Raw genomic sequence first — 21451 nt, forward strand, 5'->3', positions numbered from 1 at the left:
TGACACTGGCCAGCAGTCTCTGGACCTTGGATGCAGAAGTGGAAAAGTTACTAGAACAGGAAGGCAGAGTTTCAGTCCTAAAGGTGTTCAAGACTTCAAGACTTGTTTTAGAATTCCTGGTGTGTGTGGGGGGAGTCCCACGTGGCTCAGCGGTTTAGTGTCTGCCTTTGGCCCAGGGTGCGATCCTGGAGTCCCATTGGCCTCCCAGCATGGAGCCTGCTACTCCCTCCTCCTGTGTCTCTGCCTCTCTCTCTCTCTATGTCTATCATAAATCAATCAATCAATCAATCTTAAAAAAAAAAAGAAAACAAGAAAAAAAGAAGAAGTTCCAGGGGGGAAATTCTGGATGACTCTTGACTGAGAAGTAGCCCTCTTCCACCGAGAAGGTCATCCTTCATGTGCAAAAATTGGAGAAATATCCTTGAAGTGGTGAGAAGGAAAGGGACCACCTACTTGAGTAGCTAGAAGAGTCCATTGAATCTTGGTCTTAGATAAAGGCTTAAATGTTATAGCCATATTCCAATCTTGTTCATCTGAAACAGAGAGATATCAGTGCGCTTTCCTGAGAGGCCAAGTGGGCCCAAGACAGGGGCAGAATTTACAGACTGATGATATGGCATGGAGCTTGGTCAGAGTACGGCAGAAAGACACCATTTAGGGAGCGTACACATAAGCAGGCAGTCTTGATACCAAGTGCTCTGTACTCCTGGCATAGGAAGTCTTAAATTTCCATGCCTCTACAATGATAGATTGGCTTTTAGGGTCAGATATGAGACTAGGTCAGTAGAGGGCTAATAAGAATAAGGTGTAAGAATAGGGTTTAAGGAGCAGTTGCTATCCTTGAAGTGGGGAACAGTGCAACTTGTTGAAACTCTTTCTTCCATGCACCTTGCACATATCTCTGTTACAACCACCACTATAATCTACAAGGACTATATGTCTTCTCTAGGTGACAAAATATTGAAGGCAGAAATTTTGAAAGACAGCAGTTAAGAACATTTACTCTGGAGTGCTGCAGCATGGATTCCATTCCAGCCCTACCAGTCACTAACTGTGTGACATCAGGCAAGTTTCTTACCCTTTCTATGTCTCAGTGTCCTCATCTATCCCTGTCACTGGTGCAGTGACAATTATATTAGCTAATAAAGCGATTACATAGTGCCTCACATATAGAGAATGTAATGTAAGTATGTCTTAAAAAAATAAAGTTTACCTCTGTCCCCAGCTCCTGGTATGGTGCTCATTTTCAGTGTTTGGAAAATGACGGTTGAAATGAAAAATTAAGTCTAGGCATTTTGCCAAGTGATGGTTGGAACCCTAAATTCCTGGCCTATGATCTGTGACCTCACCATGACCCAAGACACTAGCACCATGTAGTACTTATTGGTTGAGATGATCCCAGCATCCAGCCATGGATGCAGCAGAGCGGTCACCATGAATTAAGAAGACACATGCAAGTTTAATCCTGTGAATTAATAATAATAATAACCCTGTAAATTATTCCATCCCATCAGGCTGCCACAGGAGACAATGGCTGCTGCTCTCCCAGCTCCTACCCCACCTACCTTATTTCCTTATCAGGCTCCAGGTGCAGGTACAGATAGAATGACAGGGGCCCTAGGAGGAGAATATCTGCAGGCACAGCCTCTTGAACACAGAAAGGATTCACAATGAAAGAGTATAAATCTGGAAAGTGAGGAGGTTAGACGCCAGTAAAAGCTGAGGCAGTAAGCAAAAGAAAACTAATCCTGGGGCTACTGAAAGCAAGCCTTCACCTTGCTTCCAGGGCTTTGTCCTCTAAGGCACCCTTGAGTTTTCCCTCCACCAACTCCCCATCCCCTACTCTTCCACTTCCTGCTTCCCTCCCAACATACACCACCTACCAGCACCAACAGCATGGCTTCTTGTCAAATATGACTTAGTTCCAGGAGACAGAGCCTCAGCCTCCCCTCTATTTCAAATGGAGATTGTAACTCCCATTTCATGGGGCTCTAGTGAGGATAAAAAGACAGTGTGTGGGAGAAGGTATTTTGGAAGAGTGTTTAATGTACGACTCCAGAACAAATTATTTTAAAACGCACCATTTATAAACAGCCAATCATTGTTTTTATCTTATTTTATTTTATTTTTGTAATTAACACCCCTGCCTGAGGGCTTGTATAAAACTGACAAAGTTCAGTTGCTTTTTGAATTAGCGCATACATATAGATAGTAACTGAGTCAACACAAAGCACTTCTGAAGGTTTCTTACACTGGTAAGCATTATGTAAATAAAGGATGATATGTATGTGGAAATGGCAGCGTAGGGGAGAAATCTGGACCACACTGAACATTCTGTAGAATGTTCTGTGGCTCCTACACAGGACTCTAAATCCGGCTCTATATTTCTGTTTCCTCATTATTTAAATGCTGATATACTTATTCTGCGTACTTCATACATGGGGTAGTGTTGAGAATCACAGCAGAGATGTTGGTTGGTGAATGTGCTCTATAAACTGTAGTATACTTGACACATTTTAGAGATTATTCATGGTGTGTGTGTCAATGTTGATATGCTGCTACACCTGTTCACTTCTTTTCAAATACTTCTATCCCTTTCTCTCTATCTCTCTCCCTCCCCCTCTCTCTCTCTCTTCCTTTTGCAGTTGGAACACAAAATATTGATCACAGTGATTAAGCAATGTCTAGACAACCTTATAATATTTGGTTTAAAGTGTAACTTATAATTATCAGGGCTTGAAAATAGTAAAATGCACACACATACACACTCTCACATACACACATTTTGAAGCTCTGATACTTACCATCCAAAAGGAATCAAACATTTAGCCTGAGTGCTGAAATATTTGACCTGAAGTGTTTATTCTGATCTGCAATGTAATTGGACTTGATCAGCTGAGTTGGGAACAGGAGTGAGCCCTTAATAGGATTAGAAAGATTATCTAAGACTTTGCTTCACAACCTACACGTTGAAATCTATTGTATTTGTATTGTAACCTTCTATTGTAACCTTCTGCCCCTAGCAGAATGGCTTGCTCAAGTTTTTCTATTCACAGTGGACTTGGACTGTACTTAAACCAGCAATTTGCTCCTATCCAGGTTGCTTTTTCTAGGAGAAATAAATGTGATTCAAGGTTGAATGAGAAAAGTCTGACTGCTGTCACAGGCTCTTGACACTAGTCAAGCTTCAATGCACAGCATGACATGGAACTGGACAATGGAATACTGGTCCTGACCCCAGTGCTACCACTGCATAGCTGTGTGAATTTGGAGATGTCACATGGATTCTCTGGACCTCAGTTTCTTCATTCATGAAATGAAAAGAATAGCATCAGCCCCGCCTATTTCAGGTTTGCTCTGCATCTCATATATGATCCTGTCCTTTGTTAACCAGGCCTTGTAGACAAACCCAAAGGTCTACAAAAACACTTTGACCTCTTAATAAAGAAAGTGATGGCTTTATCACTTGGTGGGGGGGGGGGGGCGGAATATTCACAATGTAAAATTCATTTTTCAGAGAAATTGAGGGCAATTATTGATCAGTTTTGTCTTTGATGTCAGGTAGAATTATTGCCCAGAGAAGCATGTTTTCAACTTTTCTCAAACTTTGCCTGAGGATCAAAAACATAGTTCCCTTTGAGATTTTTCATGCATTGAGGGTAGCTACAAGGTCACAGATTTCTGGGGACACAGTTATGAGCAACAAAGAAAGTTTCCTGTTGAAAGTAGCTTAAAGATATAGGTACCCCTTGTTCCCAGACTTTTGACAGAGCTGTGGTGGTCCTGCAAAAGCACTTTCCTGACTCTGCCCAGGGTAGCAAAGGGATCGTGCTATGCATGAGGCAGATTTGAGTTGGCAAAACTACCAAGTGTACTGGAATTCTGGGTGGTTTTTGCCCCTTGTTTGAGTTGGATGCCCAGGTCATTCTCTCTGGAAGACCCAGTAAGAAAGTGGCTTTCCTATAGGATCCACAAAGCTTCCTTTCCTGGCTTCCAGCTGAATAGCACTGCTCTCAAGACACTTCCTAGGGCCAACTTTCTAGGGAAGCCTGGGTGGCTCAATCAGTTAAGCATCTGATTTTTCATTTCAGCTCAGGTCATGAGCTCAGGGTCATGGGATCAAGTCCTGCATAGAGCTTCACACTCAGAGAGGAGTCTGCTTGAGATTCTTTCTCCCTCTATCTCCCTCCCCCTCTGCTCCTCCCCTACCACTCCCCCTCACTTGCTCATATTTTCTCTCTAAAATAAATAAACAAAATCTTGAGAAAAAGGAGAGCTTTCCTCTCTAGTGCTGCATTTGCTTCTCACTCCTCTGGTTCTGGGTGCCACACTGAGTATACTTGCTAGGCATGCACCTGCCAGGGGCTCATGTCTCCTGGGAAGAACACATTCATAGCCAAGTATGACCTGCTGGCTGCAGTGACAAATATCTCTACAGGCACAACTGGGATCACAAGAAGGACTGATAGTGAGTGAGTTTATGTTGAATCATAAACCACAGTCATTCTTCTTCCCCTTCAGCTTGTGTTGGATTTCTTTCTCAATCACCTCTCTCTACCTCTCCTGCCTAAGCCCCAAGATAATTCTCAAGAAGAAAATCTAACAAACCAGATGGTACTAATTTTTTGGAATCAAAAGGACTGCATTTGAATCCTGGATCTATACCTCACTAGCTCTGTAAGCACAAGAGCTCCCAAGACCTCCCAAGTTCTCCAGGTCTCAGATTCTGTACCCACAAAATGTCAATTGTAAAGATTAAATATGAAAACAGTAAAAACTCCGGGCCCATGATAGGAACTCAATAAAGCCTAAAACAGCAATAATAAAGCGATCCTCCAGAATCCCATCATTAGAGTCTAACAACCCCTTTCACATGCAGAAATAATAGGAGCGGCTCACCCATCATCCATAAGAGATGAATTGATGCTTGCATCAGCCCTTTGCAAACAGACTGATCGATGGAGCCAGTGATCAGGAAAATTGAATTCCACTGAATACACATCGCTGTCTGCCTGGCATCATCATATTTCAATGAAGCAAAACTGTAAATAGTGGGAGGCATTTCTGATGAGCTATGTGTTTGGGAATAGGGGATTTTGAAATGTCATTTTGAGCTTAAATTAATCAAATTTTGAGCAACCGAATTTGGAGAAACAAGTTCAATAGCATCTAAGTGGTGAACGAAAAAGAATTTAGTCTGAGGAACAAAATAGCCACAGACAGGACGAATTCCTTGGTGCTCCGTTTGACTTTAAGAAAAGCCTACGTTGGATCCCTGGGTGGCGCAGTGGTTTGGCGCCTGCCTTTGGCCCAGGGCACGATCCTGGAGACCCGGGATCGAATTCCACGTCGGGCTCCCGGTGCATGGAGCCTGCTTCTCCCTCTGCCTATGTCTCTGCCTCTCTCTCTCTCTCTGTGACTATCATAAATAAATAAATAAATAAATAAAAAGAAAAGAAAAGCCTACGTTAATGTGCTTTCTGTATTGTTCATTCTCTAGACACTTATTTAAAGTATTACATATGCCAAGTATTGTTCCAGGAACTAGGGAAACTCAGCTGCAGACCTGGAGACAGGTCCTGCCATCAGTAGACTCCAGTTCAGTGGGCAGAGAGGATGCTCAGATGGAATACAGATCACAGGTGAGGCTACTGTGTCCCTTGTAGGTCTGGTGAAGCCTGGCCTTGACCCATAGTCTATGACCTGTGATAATCTAAAAACTTTCCTAAAATTTCCATTAGAATCTTCTACGTATTTCTTATCTTTATGTCCATGCCATGTGGCCTGTCTTTCCCTCAATACCCTGGATGTAGGTAGGCCTTTTAGCAGTGCCCTGAAAATTTGCTTCTATGATGTATCTCATAATGATTTATAGATTTTACTCAAGATTTTATGGAAATCATCGTGTGGGTCACATCACAGAGCGGATGATCTCCTTTTTTCTCTCTGGGGTATTCAACAATTGCTCTTACATTTGAGCAAGGTAGTTCAGACCTGTTTTATATCCCTCTCAGTATAAACTTCTACCCCATGCAGTCATAATTTTTCCAAATAAGTGGCTTCCTTCCTAGAAGTTCTGATGACTCTTGTCACCATAACATCTTCCCCCCTCCTTATATAGGTAGAATGTTATAATATGTGATATCAATGGTATTAGAGAAGTCAGGAATAAGGAGTCTTTCTTCTTTGACCTGGGAGAGTCAGAGGTGGCCTTCCAGAGAAGGAGGTCTTTGCATGAACTCTGGCATAATAAACAGGTAGGGGCTGGGAAAACATCTAGTTGGAGAAAATGGAAAAGAGGTTTGAAAGACAGTGGTATGATCCTATCTGTCCTCCCTGCCCCAGCCTCAAGACAAAGTAGTACTATCTGAGGGCTTCAGTGTTGTGTCCTGCAAGTATGGACAGAATGGTGGGTTGGACATCAACACCAAATAGAGCCAGGTAAGAGGCATCAAGGAGGATCAAGAAGAATGACAAGAAAACCAGGAAATCTGCTGAGTGGGTCCAGCCAAAATTGTTGAAAGAAAGGAAATATCCAGATAGAAGGCATGGGATGGAAACTAAGTGAAGAAAATTTGATGGGAAGTTGGGACAGAGTATCTAGAGCAGTGGTTCTCAACTTAGCTATACATTGAAATCCCCTAGCAAGCTTCCATGTTGAATATCACTCAGATATCTGATTTAGTTTGTCTGGGGTGTGGCCTGGATACCAGGTTGGTTGAAGGCTTTCCACATAATTGGAATAAGCTGCCAAAGTTGAGACCCTCTGCTGTAAGGAATATTCCCCAAAGGTGGTGGTAACAACAATAGCAGCTTATTGCTTCCTCCACTGTGCTTGGAGGTGAGGGTGAGGAAGAAGAGGTGGAAATCTTCAGAATGCAAGCCTAACCAGGACTTTTCTGAGAGCCATGAACCAGGAGAAGTCATATTTTAAACTTAAAATACAATCCAATACAATATTTTCCAAAGTGTGACATTGAACCACATCACCAGAGTCGCCGGGAGTACTTGATAAAATTCCTATTTCAGAGCCCCATGTCAGAATCTCTTAAAGGGGGTGGGACTGAGAATCCACATTTTTTAAATAAACTATATAGGTAATTCTTACCCACATGAGGGTTTAGAAATCATTGTAGCAGGTAACTAGTATATTTTATATTGCTTCAGTTAATGAATGACACCGAGAGTAAAGGTATTTTCACTGAGCACATACTGTGGCAAATGCTATTCATATAGATTATTCCATCTTGTCCTTAGATAGACACTTTATTTTTTTAAGATTTTATTTATTTATTCATAAGAGACACAGAGAGAGAGGCAGAGACATAGGCAGAGAGAGAAGCAGGCTCCCTGCAGGGAGCCTGATGCAGGACTCAATCCCAGGATCATGACCCGAACCAAAGGCAGATGCTCAACTACTGAGCCACCCAGGTGCCCCACAGAGGGACACTTTAAAGGAGGCATTGCTATCTTGACTTTATAGATAAGGAAAGTGAAGATCAGGGAAGTTAAATGACTTGCCCAGAATCATGGGACTAGTGAGGAGACAAACCCAGTCTTCAAGCCATCATTTTACTCCAAAACTTGGCTGTGCTTTTTCATTTTTTCCTTTGCCCTGCCCTCTCTCCAAGGACAGGGATATCATCTTTCATGGTCAGGACATTTTCACGGTCAGGCCGTTCCCAGATCAGCAATCCTGCTGCTATCAATTGCTTTGATGGGTGCCTATTACCTTGCAGTGGTGGTGAAATGAGAGGAAACCCAGACCTGGAGTCAGAAGACTATTTGTGTCTTGGTGCTACCCAACATGGTCTTGGGTAAGCCACTTTGCTCCTAGGAGCATTTATTCAGATATAAAAGTGTAACTCACTATGTTCTCCAGATACAATTCTTTGCCCTACTTCTCTAAACTTGCTCATATAGCCTGAAATGGGGTTGAGCACACTTCTCCTCCTGAATCTGTCCAGTTCATTAGCAATGTCTCTTATCCAAGGTCCTGTTGGAGGAGGCAATATTCTTTTTCCTCCTCTAACTTTATTGAGGCCACATCAGATCAGTAACTCCTGCACTGATGGAGTGCTACTTGCTCTTAGGAGTGAGAAAAACTCCCTCTCTAGTCTTCCAAAGATACGAGACTTGATGGATTGTCCAGAGCTAGAACATTTAATGAGTCCAGTTTACCTGTGGCCTGGCTTCAGGTTTCTATCTATTAAATAATTTCTCCCAGTACGAAAGGACAAGAGAAATAAGGCCTACCTTACAGAGGCGCCTTAAAACTAATAGATGAAATTAAGCTCAATCTAGTCAGTTTATCCCTTTATAAACCCAAGAAAAAGGGGCTTTGTTAGGGTGGCAGAGCCCGGCAATTGCGTAAGACTTAAACCTTTATCCTCAGAGGTTCAATTCCTCTCCCTAACAACATGTTCTTTATCAACGTTATCTCTCTTATCGTCCCAATCCTTCTCGCCGTAGCTTTCCTTACTCTTGTTGAACGGAAAGTCCTAGGCTATATACAACTTCGAAAAGGGCCCAATATTGTAGGTCCCTATGGCCTCCTCCAACCAATCGCTGATGCTGTAAAACTCTTTACAAAAGAACCCCTACGCCCCCTTACATCATCTATATCAATATTTATTCTAGCACCCATTATAGCCCTATCATTAGCTCTAACCATATGAATCCCACTCCCCATGCCCTACCCACTTATTAACATAAACCTAGGAGTGCTATTTATATTAGCCATGTCAAGTCTCGCCGTATATTCTATGCTCTGATCAGGATGGGCCTCAAACTCCAAATACGCCCTAATCGGAGCTCTCCGAGCCGTAGCCCAGACAATCTCGTATGAAGTTACGCTAGCAATCATTCTCCTCTCCATTTTGCTAATGAACGGATCATTTACACTATCCACACTTATTATCACCCAAGAACACATGTGACTAATCTTCCCTGCCTGACCCCTAGCCATGATATGATTTATCTCTACCCTAGCAGAAACAAATCGGGTCCCCTTCGACTTGACTGAAGGGGAGTCAGAACCGGTCTCAGGATTTAACGTAGAGTATGCAGCCGGACCCTTCGCCCTATTCTTCTTAGCAGAGTATGCAAATATTATCATAATAAATATCCTTACAACAATTTTATTCTTCGGCGCATTCCATAACCCATTCTTACCAGAACTCTACTCAATCAACTTCACCATTAAGACCCTCTTACTAACCATCTCCTTCCTATGAATTCGAGCATCCTACCCTCGATTCCGCTATGACCAACTAATACACCTCTTATGAAAAAATTTCCTACCACTAACTTTGGCTCTATGTATATGACACGTTGCCCTACCTATCATCACCGCAAGCATCCCACCTCAAACATAAGAAATATGTCTGATAAAAGAGTTACTTTGATAGAGTAAATCATAGAGGTTTAAATCCTCTTATTTCTAGAATAATAGGCCTCGAACCTAATCCTAAGAATTCAAAGATCTTCGTGCTACCAAATTTACACCATATTCTACAGTAAGGTCAGCTAAATTAAGCTATCGGGCCCATACCCCGAAAATGTTGGTTTATATCCTTCCCGTACTAATAAAACCTCCTATCCTCATTACCATTCTAGCAACCGTCGTGGCCGGAACTATGATCGTGTTACTAAGCTCCCACTGATTACTAATCACGCGGAGGTGGAGGCCAAGGTGTGTGCGGCTGCCGTCCGGACATCTGTGCGATCGACGCCGACGTTGGAAGAGTCGTAGAGTGTGAATCGTCACGATGCTAGGACTTGGAGCAGATCTTCCGGACTCTCAGTGAAGAAGGTCCAGCCATTGGTGTATCGGAGACTCACGAAGGTCGGTGCCGTGGGAAACGGCGGAGGGGAAGCGCTGGGCCGCGCCCGCGGCTGGGGACGGCTGGGGGCCTCTGTGCGCCCCGGGGGAGGACATGGGTGAGGTCCTTCTGCCCAGGGACACTTGGAAGCCCAGCCTGAAAGCCTACTCGACATCCTTCCTCCTGAAGAGAGGCCCCCAGCAGCTGGAGCGGCACTCCAGGTCCCCATCAACCGAGAGTTTTTGCAAACGTTTCCTGTTTAATTCTGCAAACGGAAACAGCCCAAACCCTGGAGGGCACACTGACAGGTCTTCGGGATCACTGCCCCTCCCCAGCAGAGAGGACAGCACACAGGCCGGCGTTCCTGAGACTTTCCATAGAAGTATCATGTGTAGTTTGATAAGTAAACATCCCTGGATGAGCATGAATATTTTTCTATGGACCAAACACACGTCGTCATAAATAGAAACATATTTGAAATTATAATCTCAAAAAAAAAAAAAAAACGCACCTTGTGCTGCGTTCTTTCTTGTTTTCTGTTTTTTGTTTTTTGTTTTTTTTTGCCTGAAATGCAGGTAAAGCCTTGGCCCCAGGCCAGATTGACCAGTTTTGTTGGTCTTTGGCTTCCACTTATGACTGATTGAGTAAACAGATTTAAGGTCCCTCTTGGGCCTGATTCTCTTTCTTTCTCTTAGCAAAGATATTCTTGAACGTATGAGACCCAGGATAGATATTTGGTGCTTAGAAAGGCAGTTAATAAGCCTAACACATGTTTTCCAAATCAGCATTTAACAGAAAACTCCTAATCAGGGATTATCAGGCCATGGCTTTAGTGTTAAGCAAGGTGGCAGTTTTGTGGCCATGCTGCTACAGTTTACTCTGTGCTCAACAACATCCAAGAACCCTGTACTGAAGAGTCAGACACTCCTGGGTTTGGGGCCAAAATACCAGCATAATAGAGCCAAGGTTTCCTTCTTTACTTCTAGCCATGCCTCCATGCTCTCGTTCACCAAGTCCCCAAGTATCATTTTGACTACAGACTAGATGTTATTCTTTTTTTTTTTTTTATTTCCCCCTTCTCCACATACTCAGAAAGTCCTGTATACAACAAGTGTTCAATGCTACACTTAAATGATGCCCAAACCCACTGACAATTTTGGTGAACAAAACACACACACACACACAACACACACCACCAAAGGACAAAAAAAAAAAAAATGATGCTAAGGGAATTTGGTCCTCATGCTGTCATTTCTTAAATGGCTGATTTGGGATGATTAAAATCATGAGGAGTCCAAAAGTGGAAGAATTCGTCATGTTTGACGTTGGCACATTTTAACCAATTTTAAAAATTGCTTCCGCATCAGCAATGTGGCCAATTTACATGTACTTAGGTAATGAGGAAGAAAATATGCAGACACTGAACGTGAGAAGGAGAATAACCATGAGGGAGGGCAGGGAAGGAGCCAGCCCAAAAGAAGGAGGAGAAAGACATGAGGAAAAGAGAGAAAGCAAATAATTTAAGATGAAAGAATGAATAATGAAAGTAAAAACAATAGAGTACATAAATATCCTCCTTATTCAAATTCAGGCTGTCAGAGTAGCATGCGAAGTTTAGATTCCGACGTATGCAAGAAGAAACTCAAGCTCAAGGGGAAACAAACCACCCAAGGCCACATTCAGTGTGAGGGCTGGAGCGCAGGTCTCCCTCAATCAGGCTGGTTCTGTGGAATGTCGTCACTTCCGATTCACTGTGATCAATCCCACACATATAGTAGGCAAGTAAGAATTGCTTGTGGAATGGAAACATGTTGTGCAACATTCTGACCTGGTCAGAAACCATTTGTTTTGTTGTTGGGTCATTGGTTTTTATTTTCCAAGGTGAAGAATTTTAAAATGTGTATGTTTTTCTGTCCCTCCACCAAGCCTTCCTGTGTTTTGTCTTACCAGGTACCCTCACCCTACTCCATATCACAAGTCTTCCTAACCTCTCAAAGATCTTATTTGTTTCTGCTTTTATACCTTCTGGTGGTCATACTTGCAGTGCTCTCTCCTCTTTGTCTCATCTCTAAGCACTTTGAGATCAGGGATCTCATCTTAGCTGTGATAGAGTGTCAGTGGCATTGAATTAGCAGGTGGGTTTGGGACCCAACTTTGTTGGACTTTATTAAACCTGAGGGTTAGTTCCCCCATCTGTAAAATACTGGTAGGTAGTTCCTGGACACTTCACCTCAGAGGATGCCTGTGAAATCCTCCTGCAATACTGTGAACTGTTAACAACAGTGCAGCTCTAGAAATGGGAGGATTGTGGCTTCTGTCTCCCTCACAGCACTTAGCATCTAGCCTCACATAGGTACCACCCTACAGACACATGTTCGTTGAATGAATAACGTAGCAACCACGTTAGCATCTTCTATTTTAAACCAGCCCTTTCTCGTTCTAAAATTAACAGAATCTTCTGTTTTCTAGAACTTTGAAGATGATAAAACTTCATTTTGAGGTTTCTTTTTGAGTCCTCAAAAGTTCTTAAGAATCTGTTTGAGTCATTCAATTCTCTTTACATAGTTCTTGGACAATAATCCTGGGTCTATACCAAAGGATAAGGCATATATATACCCAGACATTTCTTGTGCCCTATCTAATTGGGAGCCTCACCATGATAATGTAAGAGAAGCACTATTATTAGTTTCATTTACAGATGAGAAATTGAAGTATAGAACTTAAAATTTTGCCCAAGATGCCTTTTCTATCCAAATGGCAAATTATAAGACACATGGAATACAAAATACCAACGTCTGTCTATTGAACTACTCCTGACAACTATGTTATATCATTTGGAGGCATAGATTTGGCTAGTAAAAAGGGCTCAAAATCAAGAACCCATGTCTTTTTAATCCCTCTCTGAAGGCTGATTTGTAGTCATAGGAGTGGAATCTTGTGGAATCTTGTCATCCCATGTCTTTCCAGCCTTTTCTTCACCATCTGCCTTCATGGAAAATCCAGTCAAGTTTTCTTGGAAAAATCTTTTAAGTACTGCTCTCAAAGAGGAATAGAAAAACTCTGCTAACCAGCTATGTTTCCTATTATTGCTCTAATACATTACCACAACTTAGTGGCTTTAAAATAACACACATTTATTCTCTTGCACTTGTGGAGTCAGTTTCAATTCAAGGTGTTGGCAAGACTGCTTGGGAGGCTCTAAGGAATGATCTATCTCCCTGCCTTTTCCAGCTTCTATTTCTGCATCTCTTGCTTTCTTCTGTCTGTGGCCCCTTCCTTTATTTTCAAAGCACTTCATTCCAATGTCGACTTCCATTGCTATATCGGCTTCTCCTCTCTGTAGTCAAATCTCCCTCTGCCTCCTCTTGTAATGACACTTGTGATCTCAATGACACTCAAGATCCAGTTGGATAATCCAGGATAATATCCCCATTTCAAGATCCTTGATTTAAACATATCCAGAGTCTTTTTTTTTTTGCTATAAGGTAATATTCATAATTTGTAGGGATTAGGGCCTGGATATCTTTGGCAGCCATTATTCAGCCTACTGCACCAGCCTAGGAAGATTTAGAATAAAAGAATATATCACCTATATGTTACAGGAATCCTTAAGCCTCAAGATTTACATTGAAGTATTTCTGGGGGAAGCCTGGGTGGCTCAGCAGTTGAGAATCTGCCTTTGGCTCAGGGCGTGATCCCAGAGTCCCAGGATTGAGTCCCACATCGAGCTTCCTACACGGAGCCTGCTTCTCCCTCTGCCTATGTCTCTGCCTCTCTCTCTCTCTGTGTCCCTCATGAAAAAATAAATAAAATCTTTTTAAAATAAATAAAATAAAATAAAGTAAAATAAAATATTTCTGGGATCACGATACCTCTGGGGCACTCAGCAAAAGCAAATGCAAAGCTTTCTCCAGAGTGATATTTCCACAACCCACATTGCATTGAATTCCTAGTCACTCCCATATTGTCATTGAAAATGTGCTCACACTCAAAAATCATAAAATTCAAGAAGAAAAAAAAAAGTAGAGTACACATACACAACACATTAAGACTCCATGTAAAAAAAGAAAAGGCAGATTTGAGAAAGAAACAACTGTTACTCTTAGAAACAAAAATTGTTGAATTTGAAAGCTTGATGATTCTGAGAACAGAGTAGATGCAGTAGCAGACAGGACTAATGCCTGGAAGACAGATTTAGGGCTTTAACTAGAATGCAGTCTACCATCTTTTAGGGGGTTCAAAGAGAAAGGAGAGGGTCAATATTCAGTGAGAAAATGGCTGACAATTTTCCACAGTTGAAAAAAAAAACATAAACCCTCAGATTGGAGATTTACAGGGCACCTGGAACAAGAAGAAAAAGAATGAATCCACACCTATGGACTTTGAAATAAAAGTGCAGAACTAAAGGATTAATGCATTGGGATAGATATTCTCTTAGTCACAACTTCACATTTCCATAACTCCCCAGTTATCTCTAGAGTTTGATTTACTCCCTGAACCACAGAGCTGAAGGGAAGCCGGGATCTTCTCACCTAAACCTCTTATTTTATTGAGGGAAAACTGAGGCCCAGGGAGGGGGCATGGCTTTCTCAGGATCACTCAAGAATCTCAAGTCAAAGGAAACCTGGTATCCCAAACCCTAAGTAAGGCTGTTTCCAGAAGCTCTGAGGCTTTATCTGCTTCTCCATAGTGGTCTAAGGACAAAGGAAAGTATACGCACAGTGGGGAAGTCACCAAAATAGACAAGGACAATTTATTAGCATTAAACATTGGCTAAATGAGACCCAATATTATCCTTTATTAAGTTAAGCTGAGAAGTTGAATGCAAGGGGTGTTTTATATGTCAGCACCATAGCCATTGTGAATAGACTAATTAATAAGTAAACAAACAAATACTAGGAAATCAGGCCTGTTTTAATGCTTCAAATTCACAATAACACCCTGTTAACATGAACTTCAAGTATTAACACTAATAACCACACTAATCACAGGGATGAAAACTCCAAATTAATTCAAATGCTGCTCAATAGACCATCACTGTGTCCTCACTGTCTGTTCCTTTCATATCTGTTCAGATCTCTATGCAGTAATTAAATCCATTAAAATGTAAAACTAGCTTTTGTTCTCAAGGGGAAAAATGAAAAGGGGAGCTGAATAACATCCCTGGAGATGGAGCTGTGACTTCTCAGAACTTTCATTATATCCAAATTCTTGGTCTTTTTTCTGAAACAGCAGCTTTCCCATGCAAAGATCCAGTTGCCAGGCTGGGTCCACAGTATTTCTTATCAAGAAAGAAGATGTGGCCTAATGAAGAGGATGAGAATAGAATGAAGAGAAGACTTACACTGACATCCTGGCTCTGCCTCAAACAGCTGTATGATCTTGGTTTTTAAAAACATGTTTTTTCTCTGGACTTCATTCTTCCTATTTGTGAAATAGGAATGATATCTGCTCTCCCAGGCAGACTGTAGCAATCAAAGGAGATGATAAAAGTGAAGGTGCTTTGTAAACCCTAAAGTATTTTTGCAAGGTGAGTTATTACTCCCCAGAATGCTCTGAAGCTCACAGGAACTTCGATTTATTCTTTAAATAAGGTGTGGGAACATGGTGCAGTGTGAGAAAACAAGGTGTATGCATGGTTTACGCTTATTAAAGGATACATTTTAAAAGATGATGTAATCATGATTCTCATACAGATAGAAAATGGATATGTCAGAGATTTTATTTAACTCATTAATTAATGAGGAAACCAGTAGATGTTGCAGTGAATCCAAAAACAAACTCAAAGGGTCACATATTTTTAGTCAAGTATGGAAAGCTGAAATGAATTTATAAAAATATGAAAAAGTGCTCATAAAAATCAATTGCATCCCATTAGGCTCGATTTGCATTTCTGTGGGCAGGAATTATTTGAATTACTGTCCATTTTCTACAACTTAATTTCTATCTGCACCGAGCTGTAAAATAGCCCAAAGACGAGGAGGGTCAGAGATAACCTAGGTGGATGAGCTAACCATCAAATATTAAAGGCTTTCACAAATTTTCCTTATAGACCCTTGATTGAAAGAATCCAAACCTACTTAAAGTAACTGCTCAAATTTTGGCTTCATTCCATGTCAACTATACAAACCTTAGGTAAGTAGTGGGAAAACCCTGGGCCGGGTTCCAGTATGCCTACTCAGCTGTCTGGATCACCAGCAGATGTACATATGAGATAACCTTGGCCAAACTTCCTCTTGTATCCAAACTTCAGTTTCCCTCTCTGAAAAATGAGGGCATTAGACCAGTTGACCACTGGCCCTCACCAGTGAGAATGTGGACTGAAAAATGCTTTCTGCAGCTAAGACAGTTTTACCCTCCACCCCCTATTACTTTTGTTCAACCACTCCGAACAGAGAAATAACATCACACGGCTCTCCGACTGCTTTACCTCCTAAAATACATTTGTTTAAAAAGAGAAACAAAATAGGAGTTGTCTGAGAAAGACAATGGAAAGAGTAAAGTATGCACACATGCATGCTATCTGTGATAGTTAATTTTATGTCAACTTGACAGGTGTTTTGGGATGAGTTTAACATTTAATCAGTGAACTTTGAGTGAGCAGATTGTTCTTCGTTATGTGGGTGGGTCTCACCCAATCAGTTGAAAATCTATATAGCACAAAAAGATCAGTATCCTGTAGCAAGAGGGAAATATCTATCAAACTACCTTCAGAGTTCATCTGTACCATCAGCTCTCCCAGGTCTTGAACCTGCTGGTCCACACTCTAGAATTTGGACTAACTGGCCTTCATAACTGTGCGAGCCAATTCCTTATAATAAATAGGTTTTACTCACTCTATATGTACATATATACAGTCTTATTCTGTGGTGGGTTTTTCGTTTTGTTTTGTTTTGTTTTGTTTTGTTTTGTTTGAGAATTCTAACACACTACCATTACCCAAATGGAAGTCTCCACAGAGGTAGTGAATAGTTTTGACTCCACTCATGGCCACTCCATAAAGCCATGAGTTGGAACTTCCCAGTGAGAACCTGGGAATCCTGGTTTGTGGGAGGCAGCAAGGTCTGGTCAGTGGCCCCTGTGGCCATGGAGGGCATCCTATGGAACCTGGCATTCCCAGTGAGAGGTTTCAGCTCTGGTTCAGAACCACTACCCCTCTCAAGGGCAGGAGTCATATCAATAGACATTCCTGGTTTCCCTGACAAGTGAGCTATGAGAAAATTTGGGGGAGCTTGAGAACTGGAGAGCAAGAATAGAGGGAGGGTTATACCCATGTTAGAAAGCTCCTGGGAGAAGAAACAGACTCCTAATAAAAGGCTTGTGCCTGCCTTTGCTGCAACTCCAAATGAAGGCATCACTACTGTGCTAGCACTTACTGAGTCTGGCCAATATACTGGGCACCATGCTGAGTGCACTTTATAGAAGTTATCACGTGTGGTCATATCAATGATGCTGAAAGTAAAGGCATTATCCCCATTCAACAGATGAGTTCAGTGAGGGCAAGTAATTCACCCTAAATCACCCAGATCCTGGGAAGCATAAAATAGATCCCTAAAGAAAGAGTATGGCCCGAAACTAAGGACCAGTGAGGGAGATACTAGAGACAGCCAGTGAGCACCCACCATAGGAGTTCTGGAGAAGAGAGAAGACAGCAGGAGATTTGGGAAGGGGGTTGGGCAGGCAGTCAGCTGCCTGAGAATGGCTTGGATGGGGGCCAGGATCTCCAACTGTTCCCCCAAAGCTGATGCTCATTTGTACATTTGGCTGGCAATTGGGAATCACCAGCAACATGTCACCTCCCCCTAATTAAAGCTTACCAGAGTCAGCCAAGGAAGAAGTTACTGTTGGCAGGATAGAGCTCACCCAGTTCCAGCACCATCCAAGAACAGAGGCCATTTACTGGTTATCCATGAGTTTCATTTGCTAACAATTACACCTCATTTCAGGGAGTCTGGGGAGTCCCTGATGCAGGCTTACATTTCCACACACCCAGATTTCCTGAGGGAGCTCCTCAGAGATGTCAAGTGAGATGAGACATATGATAGAGAATGGATTGCAGGCAAAGGAGTTACCTCCATGATGTCTGGCTTGAAGAGCAGTGTACATGTAGGTGTGGTCAGGATAGTGGGTTGGACACTACCAGCTCTGCCATCTTGAAGATATACAGGCTTGGACACATGTCTTTACTTTTCTGAGCTTCTGAAAATGGAAATGTTACCATAGGCCTACTATGAGAACCAAATGAATGTACAAATGTGAAGGGTTTTTTACACTTTAAAGCAAGGGTCAGCAACCTTTTTCTGAAAAGGGGCAGATAATAAGTAATTCAAACTTTGTAGGTCATGCAATCTCTTGCAGCTACTCAAGCCCACCATTGTACTGTGAAGGCAATTGTAGACAATACATAAAAAAATAGGTATGGCTGTGTTCGATAAAACTTTGTTTATAGATGATAGAATTTAAACTTCATATAATTTTCATGTGTCATGAAATATTATTCTTATTTTGATTTTTTCAACCATTTAATATGCAAAAAAATTTCTTAGCTCTAGGCTAGAGAAAAAGAGAAAACAGGGCCCATTGATTGTCAACCTCTGCCCTACAGTGCTGCATAAATGTAGAAAGCACAGCAGCAAAAGAGTTTTGCAAAAAGATAAAGAAGGTTGCATTTTTTTCTATGTTAATATGAGGCTTTTAAAAAGCAATAATTTACTAGGCTTTGTGGTGCAACCATGAAGAGATTAGCAATCTGGGAGAAAAGGCTGGTGTAGGCTGGAGCAGCCAGCAGAGGGATTCATAGAAGGTGGCCATTTGGTTTGAGCCTGGAGGAGGAGAGGAATTGCAATAGGTAGAGTCAAGGTAAGAGGGGAGGTATTTAAGGAAGAGAGAGAAAAGTAAGGGCACAGAGGAGACAAAAGGACAATTGAAAGACAACCAGAGAGGGCAACCTGGGTGGCTCAGCGGTTTAGCGCTGCTTTCAGCCTAGGGTGTGATCCTGGAGACCTAGGACCCAGTCCCATGTCAGGCTCTCTGCATGGAGTCTGTTTCTCCCTGTGTCTGTGCCTCTCTCTCTCTCTCTCTGTCTCTCTCTCTGTGTGTGTGTGTGTGTGTGTCTCTCATGAATTAATGAATAAATAAACTCTTAAAAAAAAAAAAAAGACAACCAGAGAGAGGAATGTGGTATAATTGGCAACGTCAGGACTCCAGTCTGATGCTCCCCACTCTTTCTATATTCTAGACGCCTGGTAAATTGTGTGGACAAATAGAAAATCCAGAAGTGTCCAGCTCTAGGAACACATCGTCAGATTGAGAGACAGCAAGACATTCCAGAGGAAGTTATTAAAAATAACAATTGACAAGACAGAAACAGTAATGAAATAATATCCTTTAATTGAGCACATACTCAATTGAACATTAGGTATTCTCCAAATGCTAACTCATTGCGGAATCATAATTACACTTTGGAGATCTTGTTATCCCCATTGTCCCCATTTAAAGATGGGGAGGCTGAGAAAAGGTTAAGAAAATGTTCCATTGGGCTCACTGATCATCCTTAATAACCACAAACAAAGACCTGCATGTTGTTTTCCAAAGACTCTTGGCAGGGACTGGGGGAAATAAGAGGAGTAATAACCTAAGGACTGTGTCAGTGGCCTGAGGGAGGACAGAAGCAGCTCACAGGTGGGACAGCCAGGGCTTCAGGGGAGGAGCACAGAGGCAGTGCCAGTAGATGAGTCAATACCAGCCTGACTGGAGTGACTGCAGACTTCTTACATCCATTGGTAAGCCTGGAGAGGTTCATCAGAATGTTTACAGATGTCTTACTGGGGAAGGCATGCTCTGGAAGGAGTCATAGTAGCAGCAGCATGGGGGTGGGAATAATTAAATAATATTTGCAGATCTCCCAAGAGCCATTAGATGAAAACAAAGAAGCAGGTGAGAAGAGGAAGTTGAGAGTTATTTGTGCTGTGTTAATGGGCCGTTAATCAACAGACCCCCACCCACCACCAGCAGCAGCCGCTCCCTGCAATCTGGGGAGACTGTGTGCTCACAAAGCGCCCATTCAAATGCCATGAAAGCTGGCACAATGAAGCAATCAGACAAGCCCTAGCTTCTCCATGGTGCTATACCTGCACCTGTTTTCACAGCAGGAACTCCTTTATCAGCTTTAGAAACTTACAGAATGGAAGAGGTTGTCTATAATCACTTCTCTTCCATCCAGCCTTTGGAGGTAGAGATATTAAAGCCAATATCCAAAAGCTAATTGCCCTCTCTCCCTGGAGAACCAGTGAGCCCATGTGGGTCTGGGCAGCTACAGGTCTATCATGTGGCATCGACATGACTGAGCCCCTTGATCTGTGAACCAACTCCAGCTGTGAGGGTGGGAGTAGGGGTGGTAGTGATGGCTATAGCTGAGCCAGGGGGATGGGAGCTACATTAGCATCCTCCCCACCACTGTTGGGGAAAATGCATGAGCTGGCTCGTCAGGTGCGGAAGGAGGATGAATGCTTTTTTGATTGCTATAATTGCGGTAAATTGGACGCTTGAGAGTGCCTCTTTAACGAGAAGAATCTCGTGGATGAGACTTAGGGAAGAGGCCCCTCTTCGGATCCCTCTCCTTTGTCCCATGTGTATGAGATAATTCCCCAGCCATTATGGATTATGAATGGGCTGCTAATTTTAGTTGTGCAAGCCAAACAAAGACCCTGGTTGGTAGATCCGGAAGGTGATTCATCTGAAATGATGTTTGTATAGTGAAAGCTGAAGGTCTTGATAGGCACCCCTGGTTATTTAAAACTTTCCTTCCAAAGAGCTGGAGAATTTAAGTGACCATCTCAGCACTGACAACCAAACATGAACTCCGGTACCTTCTTTTCTGCTCAAGGTCTTTCTATCTTGGCGGTGCTGGGTGCTTTGGGTGTGAGTGTCCTCTCATAGTTCTTAATTGGGAAGAATCAGGAAGGCAACAGTGAAAGACCCAGAGTAAAAGCCACAGAGACCCAACATAAACCAAGTCCAACGGTCTTTGGTACCTGTGGGGAGAACAAACAAGAGGTAAGAGAATTTGGGAAGCCAAGTGGAAGAGAAGTTCAGGAACCTTTGAGCAGGGTTAAAGGTTGACTGGAGAGCCCTGGTGCCTTCTTTGATTCATTTGTTTATTGTTTGTGAGTGGTTCTTGGGCTTCTTAGGCTGAGAGCTGCAGGGTTGGTGCCTTTTTTTTTTTTTTTTTAAGTCCACCATAATAGCCAAGAGAATATTATACTATACTTAGCTGGCTTTGCTTACTTGCTTGCTGTTTCCCTCCAGTAAGTCACTCTATTTGATTAGGCCTTGAGGTGACCAACTTACCTCAGTTTTCCAGATACTTTACAGTTTTAGCCCTGGAAGTCCTGCATCTGGGAAAACCCCTCAGTTCCAGAAAAACCATATATCCTGCTTCAATGGGGCAGAGTACCTAGGGATAAGAGTGGAGAGGTAAGGGTTAGATGTGATGAATTCTGGCTACTAGGCAAAAGGCCCCAAAGTTATCTTGATAACCCATTTTTTGTCGGCTCTATCCAAACATTGCTGTTGTTTCTGGAAACCTGTTCTCTCTAGCCTTTATTGTACTTACTGACACACTTGTC

General features: G+C 42.3%; 1 protein-coding gene across 4 annotated transcripts in view; it reads right to left on the reverse strand.

Moving 5' to 3' along the window:
* The window catches only part of RTP4 (receptor transporter protein 4), a 123236-nt gene that overhangs the window by 47271 nt on the left and 54514 nt on the right, over nucleotides 1-21451 (reverse strand). The window contains exons 2-4 of one of the 4 annotated variants that reach the window (XR_005984241.1): nucleotides 21174-21279; nucleotides 20693-20857; nucleotides 13383-15128 (exon numbers count right to left, since the gene is read on the reverse strand). The gene's annotated coding sequence lies outside the window, so the exon portion shown is untranslated. Of the gene's footprint in view, nucleotides 1-13382; nucleotides 15129-19197; nucleotides 20858-21173; nucleotides 21280-21451 lie in introns of those variants that run through there. The other 3 variants (XR_005984239.1, XR_005984240.1, XR_005984242.1) reach the window with 3 other exon arrangements.

The sequence above is a fragment of the Vulpes lagopus genome, chromosome 17 (genome assembly GCF_018345385.1).
Source record: "Vulpes lagopus strain Blue_001 chromosome 17, ASM1834538v1, whole genome shotgun sequence".
Taxonomy (NCBI): domain Eukaryota; kingdom Metazoa; phylum Chordata; class Mammalia; order Carnivora; family Canidae; genus Vulpes; species Vulpes lagopus.